This window comes from Vespa mandarinia, chromosome 6, assembly GCF_050613455.1.
Source record: "Vespa mandarinia isolate Hongniang chromosome 6, ASM5061345v1, whole genome shotgun sequence".
NCBI lineage: Eukaryota > Metazoa > Arthropoda > Insecta > Hymenoptera > Vespidae > Vespa > Vespa mandarinia.
The window spans coordinates 2,865,518-2,877,500 of NC_140815.1; the positions used below are offsets into that span (position 1 = coordinate 2,865,518).

At 38.6% G+C, this 11,983-nt stretch overlaps 1 protein-coding gene across 1 annotated transcript in view; it reads right to left on the reverse strand.

Moving 5' to 3' along the window:
- The window catches only part of LOC118441042 (uncharacterized), a 103,495-nt gene that overhangs the window by 36,060 nt on the left and 55,452 nt on the right, over window positions 1–11,983 (reverse strand). The gene's annotated exons all lie outside the window — the stretch shown is intronic.

Consider the following 11,983-nt stretch of genomic DNA (forward strand, 5'->3'; position numbering starts at 1 on the left):
GTTTCAATATGAACTATATGCATATATGTATATATGTATTTATAGCGATAAATATAAATACATGTTGACAAAGAAAACCAATCTGACAGAAAGAATGATTTATTTATTAAAGTAATAGAAATAATAATAATAATAATAATAATAATAATAATAATAATAATAATAATAATAATAATAATAATAATAATAATAATGATGATGATGATATTTGATATAGTTAATAATATATAATTATAATATTTACTTTATTTATTTATATTTAAAGTTATATATAATCGTATCAAAATTCGTGTTAATAATAATACATTAGAATAATATTTGATCTAATGCAATATATTTTGATACGAATGTTATTAATCTAAATTGAAATTCTTTGATTTAATTTTCTTCAAATGAAGCTACATCACGAGCATAAGCTTATATCAATTGCTCGCGTCACGAAGAAAAGTGTCTCGTAGAAAGCGTTAATCGTAAGCAGAGGTACCTCTTTTGATAACGTTTCCATGGCTAACGAATCGCTTTAATCTTAATCTCGTGGGGGCTTTAAGCTTCTATCGTCAAAGGAACTTCGTTCACGATGGGAGAAACCTCGTAGCGACTGGGACGCTCGAGAGTAAACGATTGTTATAAAGTTTCGCGACGAAACGAACGAACGAACGAATGAACCAACGAACGAACGAACGAACGAAAGAACGAACGAACGAACGAACGAATGAACGAATGAACGACTGAGTGAAAAAAGAAGATGGTAAATATGTTGGTTCAAACGCAAGCTCATACCCCAAGAATAAACTCCGTTTTGTGTAGAAAGGGTCGTGGTTTGCCTTTACGAGGCTCAGGAGCGACTTTTGCCTTGGTACGATATCACCACCCTGATGTAATCACATATCTACAATACTAACAAGACTACACATAGAAAATGATTTTTTTCCTTGTGCTAAAACACAGAACATACATATGTACGTATGCATGTATATATGTATGTATGAGAAAGTATAAAAGGTTGGATCCCGTTAAAGCGTTAACTTTGTTAATGTCAAAGAGTGTAAAAAAGGAAAGAAAAAAAAAAAAAAAGAAAAAAGAGAGAGCGAGTACGAACATGTTAGCTCGTTTACGAATATCGGTTTTGCAGGTAGGAGGATAATTCTTTCTAACGTTTGTCGGTAAACGTAGAGAAAGAAAGAAAGGAAAAAAGAAAAAAAAAAGAACGAAAGAATGGAAGAAGGAAGGAAGGAAGGAAAGAAAAGAGGAAGGAGGGTAATTTTTCCACAAACATTCGCTTAACTCAGTGAGACCGTGAACCGCAAAGACCAAAATGACGAATACAAATGGCGGAAAGAGAAATGGTAAACATAGACGTAGAAAATATAAAGGGGGAAAAGAGAAAGAGGGGATAAAAAAGAAAGAGAGAGAGAGAGAGAGAGGAGGGGGAAAGGGAGAGAAAGGAGAATGAGAAATGTGACGAAGGTCGTAACTTTTTTCGACTCGGGAATTATAAAATTAACGTCGAGTATCGTTCAAACTCTTCAGCTTTACCCCTTTTCCATCTAAAAATCCAAACGCAAAATGCAAAACGCAAAACGTCAGCCCCTCGAGCAACGAGTAGTCACGCCAACAACGGAGGAACGCAATAATCGTGAACGTCAAATTTAACGTTTGCGTTCGGCCAATGCAATCCATTAGATATTGCTCGTAAAGAGGGCCTCCTATCTCGAGCACGCATGCACGTGTACACGACGAGAACGATTCTTTTTCAAACGAGAGAGAGAGAGAGAGAGAGAGAGAGAGAGAAAGAGAGAGAGAGAGAGAAAAGAGGTTGATAGCATTTTTAAAAACTTTCTCCCCACTTGCCCCCTTTCCTACATTTCATAAACGGCGAACGAAACGAAACGAAACTAAACTAAATGAAACGAAACGAAACGGAATGGAATGGATCGAGCTCCGAGTCGAACTGATATATTCTTTTTTCTTTTTTTCTCTCGTTACTTTCGTGGACTATCCGAATGATTTACGTATGAATCTCTATCTGCTCGTTGAAATACTATCGTTAGTTACGAGTTATCCATCCCTATTGATTATTTTTTCAAATATAGTTACGATTTGTACGAACTTAAATAGACGAATTTTTATAGAAATTCTTTGAAATTTTAAGAAATTTCCCAGGATATACGATATATAATCGTTTTTATAAGAGAGAAATTTAAGAGAGATAAAATCTTTTTGAGTGTGACAAAAAATAGAGAAAATAATATTTATAATCGAAAATAAGAAAAACAATAAAAATAAAAAAAAATAAATAAATGAATAAATAAATAAATAAATAAAGTAACAAAAGAAAATGAAAGATAAAAGAAAGGAAATGCTTTTTGATTAATTTATCATTATCGATTAAGATTAAATATAATATCATTTTCGAATTTAATGAAAATTATTGTCAGCTAAGAGCACAATGATTATTATTATACGACAATATATATATATATATTTTTTTTTTTTAATTATGAGAACGTCAAGATCACCTTCGAAGATCTTTTAATCCCGAACACGCCGACCATTTTAATCTTTATCGAACCGATTTAACGATCAGTCGCATACCTTATCAAAATTCTATCCCTCGTAATGGTCGTTATCCTCGTTGTGTTCTCTCGCTCGTGATGCGTCCTATCACGTTCGATATCTTAATGATACGTCGAACCTCGATATCTCGATTCTAATAGCAACGATCGGCCCATCCAACGTCATAGAACGGCGTATCAAACAGGAGCGAAACGATAATGCGAGTACTAAACATGCGAACGAGTGTTATCCTCGTCCTCGTCGTAGTCGTCGTCGTCGTCGTCGTCGTCGTCGTCGTCATCGTCGTTGTTATTGTTGTTGTTGTTTTTGTTGTTGTCGTTGTCATTGTTATTGTTGTTGTTGCTTTACGGGATAATCCTTTGTGTAGGTGCAAGCTCGTAGAGTAAAGTAGCGATTTTGCGTACGTTTTATGCACTCTGCTGACCAACGCCATATACGTACACATATACATACGCACATACAATATATACACATACACTTAATACCCCTCTCTCCTCTCGCATGCCCGCGTACAGACAGTATAATCTACGTATAAATAAGTTTACGCATTTATTTGTATATACATGAATGTACGTATGAGTATGCGCTTGCTTATATACATACGTACGTATGTTTATGTACACTAACACTGTCGTTCTCATTTACGAGGAAACATTTTTTCCCGTCCGCTAGCTGGAACGCTTTAACGAACGCAATAAAGTTCGTAAAAGCCCTCACTTTTAATTCCTTATCACTCAGTCTCGCACGGGGCCCCATGGAACGTACAGTTACGAATTATTCATGATTTCCCACGTGCATCTACCGTTTTGCACTTGTTACAGAATCAACAAACGTTAATGTATAACACGTAACACGTTATGTATATAGATAAAAGGAGTTCTCGTGTCAGACGCAACTCCGGGCTTCGCGTTTCCATACCGGGAGAAATTCAAAACCTGAAAATAAAGATGAAACGAAATGCTTTTCTACACTATTTGCTTTACTTTGGATTCATGTCTGAAATGGAAAATACGATGGTGATGATGCGATGAGTATCGTCTTTCAAAATGTTCGACGTACTTATACGGATTCCATCAACGAAGAGATGTTTCTCTTACGTTGCGGATGTTGCGGATACAAGAGCTTCGAGTTTCTGATAAAGTGAAGAGAGAGAGAGAGAGAGAGAGAGAGAGAGCGAGAGAGAGAGAGAGAGAGAGAGAGAGAGCGAGAGAGAGAGAGAGAGAGAGAGAGAAAGAGAGAGAAAGATAGACAAATAGAGATAAAAATAGAAGAAATAAATTTATAGAGGAGAAGATAATGTAGTCCCGTCGAGCAACCTTCGATCTTCGTTAAAAGCTGAAAGCTCATTAGCTTAAAAAGGCATTAAAATCATCGCGATAATTTTAATAGATACCAGCTCGTTTCAACGAATGATAATATTCGATTATCCATTCGGCATATTGACGTGCTACATTACTCTCCTATTTCAACGCTTATTACCCGCCATTGATCGACCACCGAAACGTCGAAAGCACTCCGAACGAGATGTTACGCGTATAACGTGTTCGAGAAGTATTCAACTGGTCGTGCGAAGCTTGAAAAGATATGAATTGACGTATTGAAACTCGTTTGTCGTTTCGTTTATAAATACATCTCTCTCTCTATCTCTCACTCTCTCTCACTCTCTCTCTCTCTCTCTCTCTCTTTTTGGAATCATATAAAAATCCAATAATTGAATCGTATTTATACACGACTATAGATTGCATTTTGAGTGGTCGATGATCGAGAGATAACGAATTTATAATAGGAACGAGTTTTGATTATAAATGGTACGACAGAGAAAAGAGAGAGAGAGAAAGAGAAAGAGAGAGAGAGGGAGAGAGTGAGCGAGAGAGAAAATAGAAGGGCCGAGATCGTTGGGGGAATCTGTAAAGTGTAAATGAATTTCAACATCGACGTGCCCGTGGTCGGAGCATCGATGGGTTTTCATGGTACGCGTTGATGGTTTGCTCGGTAGAGGCAAATGGTAGGTTTCGCGAGAAGGGTTCTCTCTCTCTCTCTCTCTCTCTCTCTATCTATCTATCTATCTATCTATCTATCTATCTATCTACCTATCTATCTATCTCTCTTTGGGTAACGTAAAACGTAAAGCGGGTTCTGTATCGGTGGTGGTCTCGGTTACTCTCTCTCCCTCTTCCATTCCCTCTCTCTCTCTCTCCATCTCTCTCTCTCTTTCGTGCAATATAGTAGTCAGTCTCTCTACTCTCTATCGCATGTTATAACGCTGTTAACACCCGTGATCGCTTTCAATCCGCGTAGTTCATCATCGCATATTGGCCCCCAACACATTCGCGAGAGAGAGAGAAAGAGAGTGAGAGAGAGGGAGAGGGGGAGAGAGAGGAAAAGATCGAAAGGAGAGGAGAAGAGGGAATACATAGAATGAGAGAAGGCTCGAACGGATAAAGCGGAAAATCATCGTATGACATGAAGCGAAATCATTGGTTCGGCATATGTTCACAGTCATCGTTATTACGAACGTTGTACTTCAAACGGACGAATACTTGCGAAAGGGTAAAGAGTATGTTTATCATTTTGCGCGAATATTTAAAACTAGCAATCTTCATAGGCAGGATACATATAAAATGGTTCGATGAGTATTCTGAAATAAAAATGTTCTTCGGTAGAATTGAAAATAAAAAAGGTAAAGGAGAAAGAGAGCAAGAGGGAGAGAGCGAGCAAAAGAGAAAGAGGATAAAATAAAATTAATGATCGATGATAGTGAAAGAGGGAACGAAGAGAGGGAGAGTCTCGGTTCACCTCGATGACGAATTCGAAGCTGTAATCAAGCGGTGTTGTTTCGCATTGCCACTCCTCTCCCCTCTCCTCTTCTCGTACACCCTTTCACGGGTATCATCGAGTGCACCCTCGTTGACGGTAGGCCGATGGTTTATCGTTCATCGAGACGACGATAGCGATGATAACGATGATGACGATGATCATCGAGGATTTCGTCTCTGCGGGCAACGATGATAACACGTTTGGGAGCTACCGATCGTTTCTCGTCGGGTCCTACGTCCTCTCTAATCACTTTCTCTGATGCGCTCGATCCAATATTCGATGATGACGACAACGACGACGACTATGACTACGACTACGACTACGACTACGACTACTACGACGACGACGACGACGACCACGACGACGATGATGAACTGCAAGGATTGAAAACAATCGCGGCTATTAACGCCGTTATCCGTTGATTAAAGCACCCCAACGAGATTCAATAGAGACCACCCGATGGCATCCTCGCTGCTCGTTGATGGCACTATAATTAAGCAGTTATTGAAACGGTACGATTAACGTGCCTGATCGTTTCGATATCCCTCCATTTTTTTTATCTTTATGTTTTTTACGAATCTCTCTCTCTCTCTCTCTCTCCCTCTCTCCCTCTCTCTCTTTCTCTCTCTTATCTCGTTTTTTTTTCTCCTCTCCAATCCGACATTTTTTAACTCACGAAATTTTGATCATATACACGAAAAGAGAACGGGGAAAGCGCTACTTAAAAACTCTACTGGCGTTCTACGAGATTCAAGTTAATTCTCTTAGCCGTTAAGCGCGAGCACGCGAATACCCATGCATTTATTATACTAGCCCACTCTATCTGCCTATAGAGACGTGCTGCTACGGGGAGTCACGGGATGCGTCCAAAAGTTTCACGCGGAAGCCATGAACGCGGGAAATGGGCAGGCGAACTCGTAGCGTAATGGAGTTAGCGTGGGTTCAAACAAAAAAAAAAAGAAAAAAGGAAAAAAAATAAACGAAGAGATCGAGAGAGAAAAAGTACGAGAGAGAGAGAGAGAGAGAGAGAGAGAGAGAGAAAGAGAGGTACAGAGAGGGAAAGAGAGAGATAGCCTACCGGTGATGCGAACGCGAAAGCTTGACACGCACACATTTTATACTCTCGCGTTGTTTTCTACGCTTGCAGTATACGCGTGTCGAGAGAGCAACTCGCTCGAGATGAAACGGCCAGCAGGATGCGTTGTTTTTCGAAAGCGTCTGTCTCACACGCTCGTATCCTGGATATATGGAAAGAGCGAGCATGCGAGTCGTTTCAAAAGCGTATGGCGTTATGCGAAACTCCAAAAATCTGGGTGTAATGAGAAAGACAGAGAGAAAGAGTAGATGGAATGAGAAAGAGAGAGAGAGAGAGAGAGAGAGAGAGAGAGAGAGAGAGAGAGAAAGAGTCACATGTGTCAGATTGAAACAGATATAGAGGTAGTACGAGAGATAGAGAGAGAGAGAGAGAGAGAGAGAGAGAGAGAGAGAGAAAGAGTGTCAGATTGAAACAGATATAGAGATAGTACGAGAGAGATAGAGAGACAGAGAGACAGAGAGAGAGAGAGAGAGAAATAGAGATAGAATGAAGAGAGGTAGAAAAAATGTTTTGAGCGTAGAAAGAGCGAGAGAGAGAGAGAGAGAAAGAGAGAAAGAGAGAGAGAAAGAGAGAGAGATAGTGGCCTCTCGGCCCCGAACTGCACCACGGTTTATAGCCATTTCGTAGCGCGGCCGCAATCAAAAGCGAGAATCGAATGGCTCGGGCCGAGCGGCCGCAATTTCACAGGGCATGAAACACTGACTTCATTATCCGGTTGTTAATCCTACGCTTTCGTTCTCCTCTCTTTCGCTAGTCGTCGTTGTCCTCTCGTCCTGATCCTTTCAAATCAACCCCCTCCCCAAACATACCCTCTACCACCCACTTTCCATCGTTCTCCTTTATCTCACTTTTCGTCTCTTCGTTGCGCGTCAATTCGCTTCTCGATAACGTCGTTCTCGTGAAAGAGTGAGGGAAATAAAAAGAGAGTGAAATAGAGAGAGACAGAGAGAGAGAGAGAGAGAGAGAGAGAGAGAGAGAGAGAGAGAGAGAAGGATGGTGAAGTTTCTTTGGAAGAATACATTTTCGAGATTTTCGATATCCCGTTAAGGAAACTTTTACGTGAAAGTATGAATAATATGGAGCTTTCTTTTTCACTTTTTTCTTTTTTTTTTTTTTTTTCTTTTTTAACGAACATACTCTCTTCATTTTATAGGTCGAATCTATATTGAACTTTTCTGAAAGATTCTCGCTGAAATCAAACAGAGAGAAAGAGAGAGAGAGAGAGAGAGAGAGAGAGAGAGAGAGAGAGAAAGAGAGTTCCCATATTTTACCTCGTAAAAGGTTTGCCCTTATATTGAACTCGATTATAATCGATCGACTTTATCCCTTTTCTATGTCCGCATCGATATTATATATTATATACTTCCTTAGTTTTAACTATTTGAATTCGTTTCTTTTTCGTATAATTTTTTCCTATTTTTTTTTTATATTCCTCCTCCTCCTCCTTCTCCTCCTCCTCCTCCTCCTCTTCCTCCTCCTCATTAATCTTTTCGAGGAGGAGCTTGAAAAAAGAAAAAAATAGGTCGAGCATGTTCGTCGAGAATAAACTCCGATGGTTAGGGTGTTCTTTCAGAACGAAAATTCTAGCGTGGGATACACGCGAAGGGCATGGTCCGCGAGAGAGAGAGAGAGAGAGAGAGAGAGAGAGAAAGAGAGAAAGAGAGAGAGAGAGAGAGAGAGAGAACTGGTACATAGGAAGTAATAAGCGAGGTGAATAGTGGTGTATTCATAATGTACGGTGGCCTCATCCCCCACTCTTCCAGCCCTTCTTGCCGCCTGTCGCATTACCCCGACCTCTCCAAGCATCGTACGGCACACCGTACACGTATACACACCCTTTCTACTTTCCTATATAAGACTGCACTTAATGCATTCATTGCATCGTTCGCATTGACCGGATCAATGCGTTCCAATGTACACCCTCCTCCTTTCTTCCTTCCTTCCTTCTTTCCTTCTTTTCCTCACTCCTATCCACTGTTCCTACAGCTTTCTATCGTCTACGTGTCACGGAATTTCAATCTCTCTCTCTCTCTCTCTCTCTCTCTCTCTCTCTCTCTCTCTCTCTCTCTTTCTGTAGATTTTCATTCAATCTATAGGTATACATAAAAACACGTATACATACGAAAATAGGTAAATAGTTATACGATTATGGGAAGATAAAAATTCTACCATTTAATTTTTCTCTTTTCAATCGAGAGATATGAACAATCGAACTCTCCTTTGTATATCTATATTAAGAAATCATTTCGATTCAATGAATATAAATAATACGTTTTCAATGTATACGTGGAAAATGATGAAAGATAAAAAGGAATTATTATCATTCGGAGTATGCACTTTGTCGAGAAACGTAAGGTAAGAGCGATTAAACGGGATTTCAAGAAGGAAGAGGAAGCCTGAAGAGGATGCTCGCGAATAAGTATCTTGACTCGTCCTACCGCTTTTCGTATTCCTTTTTCGTCTTTCTCCAACTCCAAGAGAACATATCTTCTCTCTCTCTCTCTCTCTCTCTCTCTGTCCCTTTTTTTCTTTTTTTTTCCCATCTCATACTACCCTACTCGTCGTTTCTCCGGAGTCTCGCGCCCCATGTAAAATTCTCTCTATCACCCCTTTTCTGGATTGCATCGTGCATTCTCTCGGGTTTGTGGTGTTCTGTCTCTCTCTTTCTCTCTCTCTCTCTTTCTCTCTTTCTCTCTCATTCTCTTTTTATATGTGTGCTTCATAATCCGTGTGCAATAAGGACCTCCGTATGTGTTTCACCAGGTCAGGTCAACGTCCTGTCCCTGACAGCTAAACAGAACGAACGAACAGCCGCAAGAGAAACGCAGAAATAATGGGAGAAAGAAAGAGAAATAAAATACTGAAGGGAGAGAGAGAGAGAGAGAGAGAGAGAGAGAGAGAGAGACGATCCTCCAGATATTGCGCCCTCCTGTATGAATGCACTTCTTCTTCTGCAACGTCGAGCCAAAGGGCTGTACCTACTCGTGCCGTTTGAAGGCTGCTTCGTCTAGCACTCTCTTTCTCTTTCTCTTCTCTATGTGAGGGTGCGATATTACGATTTACGTATATACTTAACAATACAAACAATCTATTATATAAAAAAAAAAAAAAAAAAAAACATCTGATCTCTTTAAATAAAACATCACATTCTATCTATATGATCATTTAACGTTCAATTAATCATATGATCTATCTATAAAACTTCATTTTCCATCAAGAATAATTATAGATAAGATTAATGACAATCTCGTCTCGTTGATAAATGGTCGGATTGTTATAGCACCGAAGAAAAAAAAAAAGAAAAAAAGGAAAAAGAAGAAAAAAAAAAAGAAAGAAAGAAAGAAAAGAGACAAAAATGGAAGGAAATTTACAAGTATTACAATGGAAAATCGTAGAAAATGAAAACTGATCCGAGTTGAATTGATTCGATAATATGGAGAAAGAGTGGTTGGCAAAGGGGTTGAAGAAAAAAAAAATAAGAGAGAGAAAAAGAGAGAGAGAGAGAGAGAGAGAGAGAGAGAGAGAGAAAGAGAGAGAGAGAAAGAAAAAAAGAAAGAAAGAAAGAAATAAAGAAAGAAAGAAGTGCTTCTTTAAAGCGTTCACAAGGCAGTACCAGTCAAAGAAGCCTTTCATGAGGATTTTCACCTCTGGATTTACGCGTCGTGCGATAAGTCGCACTCATGGTATTCGGCTTCCCACTTCTCTTCGAGCTCTACGTGCTCGCGCATCCATTTGTCACGCGCGAAAAAGATGCGACCAGCTAGAGCGTTACGCATCTCACACGCTGCTTCTCTTTTAATGACGTTGGATCCGCCTCGCTAATGGGTACTCACTTCCTCTTTCTCTCTTTCTCTTTCTCTCTCTCTCTCTCTCTCTCTCTCTATCTCTCTCTCTCTCTCTCTCTCTCTCTCTCTCTCTCTCTCTCTCTCTTTCTCTTTCCCATCGTCGTTGGTGAATCATAAACCGTCCCACGGTTGCAAAAGCGAAATGCAAATGACTTCGGTGCAAAACGTTTACTGATAACCGTACATATCTACGTACCTATACAGAGTGAAATATTTATATTAAAGCATGAAAATATTTTTATTTGTCGCGGATATAATAAATTTTCAAATCCGAAAGTAATAAAATATAAAACGATAGGAATCGCGTTTTCGAGATTAGTTTAATTTAGTTTAGTTTAGTTTATTTATATATATTTATATATATATATATATGTATATAAGAAAATAATTAATAATATTTTTCGAATTTATATTATTTTCTTTTTCCATACATATATATATATATATATATATATATATATATATATATATATATTTATTTATATGCAGCTATATATGTACGTAGATCTCCTCGTAATCTTTTTTATGCGTTCGACTAGTTACCCCGAATGAAAAGGGTTGATCCCTTAACCCTTTTATCACGAGACTGAATCTATAGATGGAAGTCATGTACGCGTCGATCAATTCGAACTTCGAAAGTCAGAAAAGGTGTGAGTGCCCGTGAAGAAATCGATGGGGAGAAACGAAAGTCGAGATTGATTCCAACTCATACGAACGAACGTTTGCTTTTATTGCATTAGATATATATATATATATATATATATATATATATATATATATATGTACGTATATATGTATTTATATATACGAATAAAATCATTGGTTTACTGGGTCAACTAGTTTTTCTCTTTTTTCCCTATATTTTTCCCCGTGTATTTCCCAAGAAAAAAAAGAAACAGAAAATTAACGAAGGGAATGTTTCTCTTACGATATTTCCTCTTTTCGAAAATATTTAACGAACCGAAGCATAAATACTTACTAACTCACTTACTTATTTGCTATGACTTTTTCTTCGGGAACATGGAAATAATAAATAAGAGAAAAACAGAAAGAAAAGAGAGAGAGAGAGAGAGAGAAAGGACGACCATTGCTGCTTTAGAAAAGCAGGACGAACGAAAAGCTCATGCCAAGACTGATCTGAGAATTGATTCGTCGAGAGGAACCCCTCTTGCCACGCCTATTCAAAAGAACACGCTCCACTCTTCTCACTAAACCCTCTCCCCTCTGCCCCATATCCTTTTTTCCTTTCTTTTTCTTTTCCCCCTTCTTTTCCCGTTACCACATAAGAAGCGAGAGAACTACGCGTAGTACTTACTTAGGTACTTTTTCCACGTTTTTCATTCCCTATTCGACTTTCTTCGACCGAGAAAATTTGACTCGCTTGGTAACTTCTCGCCTTAGAGAATTTCGTATAAAATGAAGAAAAAGAAGGATCAGAGAAGATCGTTTTATACTTATCTTCTTAATGAGGAAGATGTCTCTCTCTCTCTCTCTCTCTCTCTTTCTCTCTTTCTCTCTTTCTCTTTCTTTCTTTCTTTCTTTCTTTCTTTTTTCTCTATGTATATGTCTCCTTTAGGCTAAACGTTGACGCAACTCACGGCATAATTTTTATCCCATCAAGAAAATTGTTTAAATATAAATCTATCAG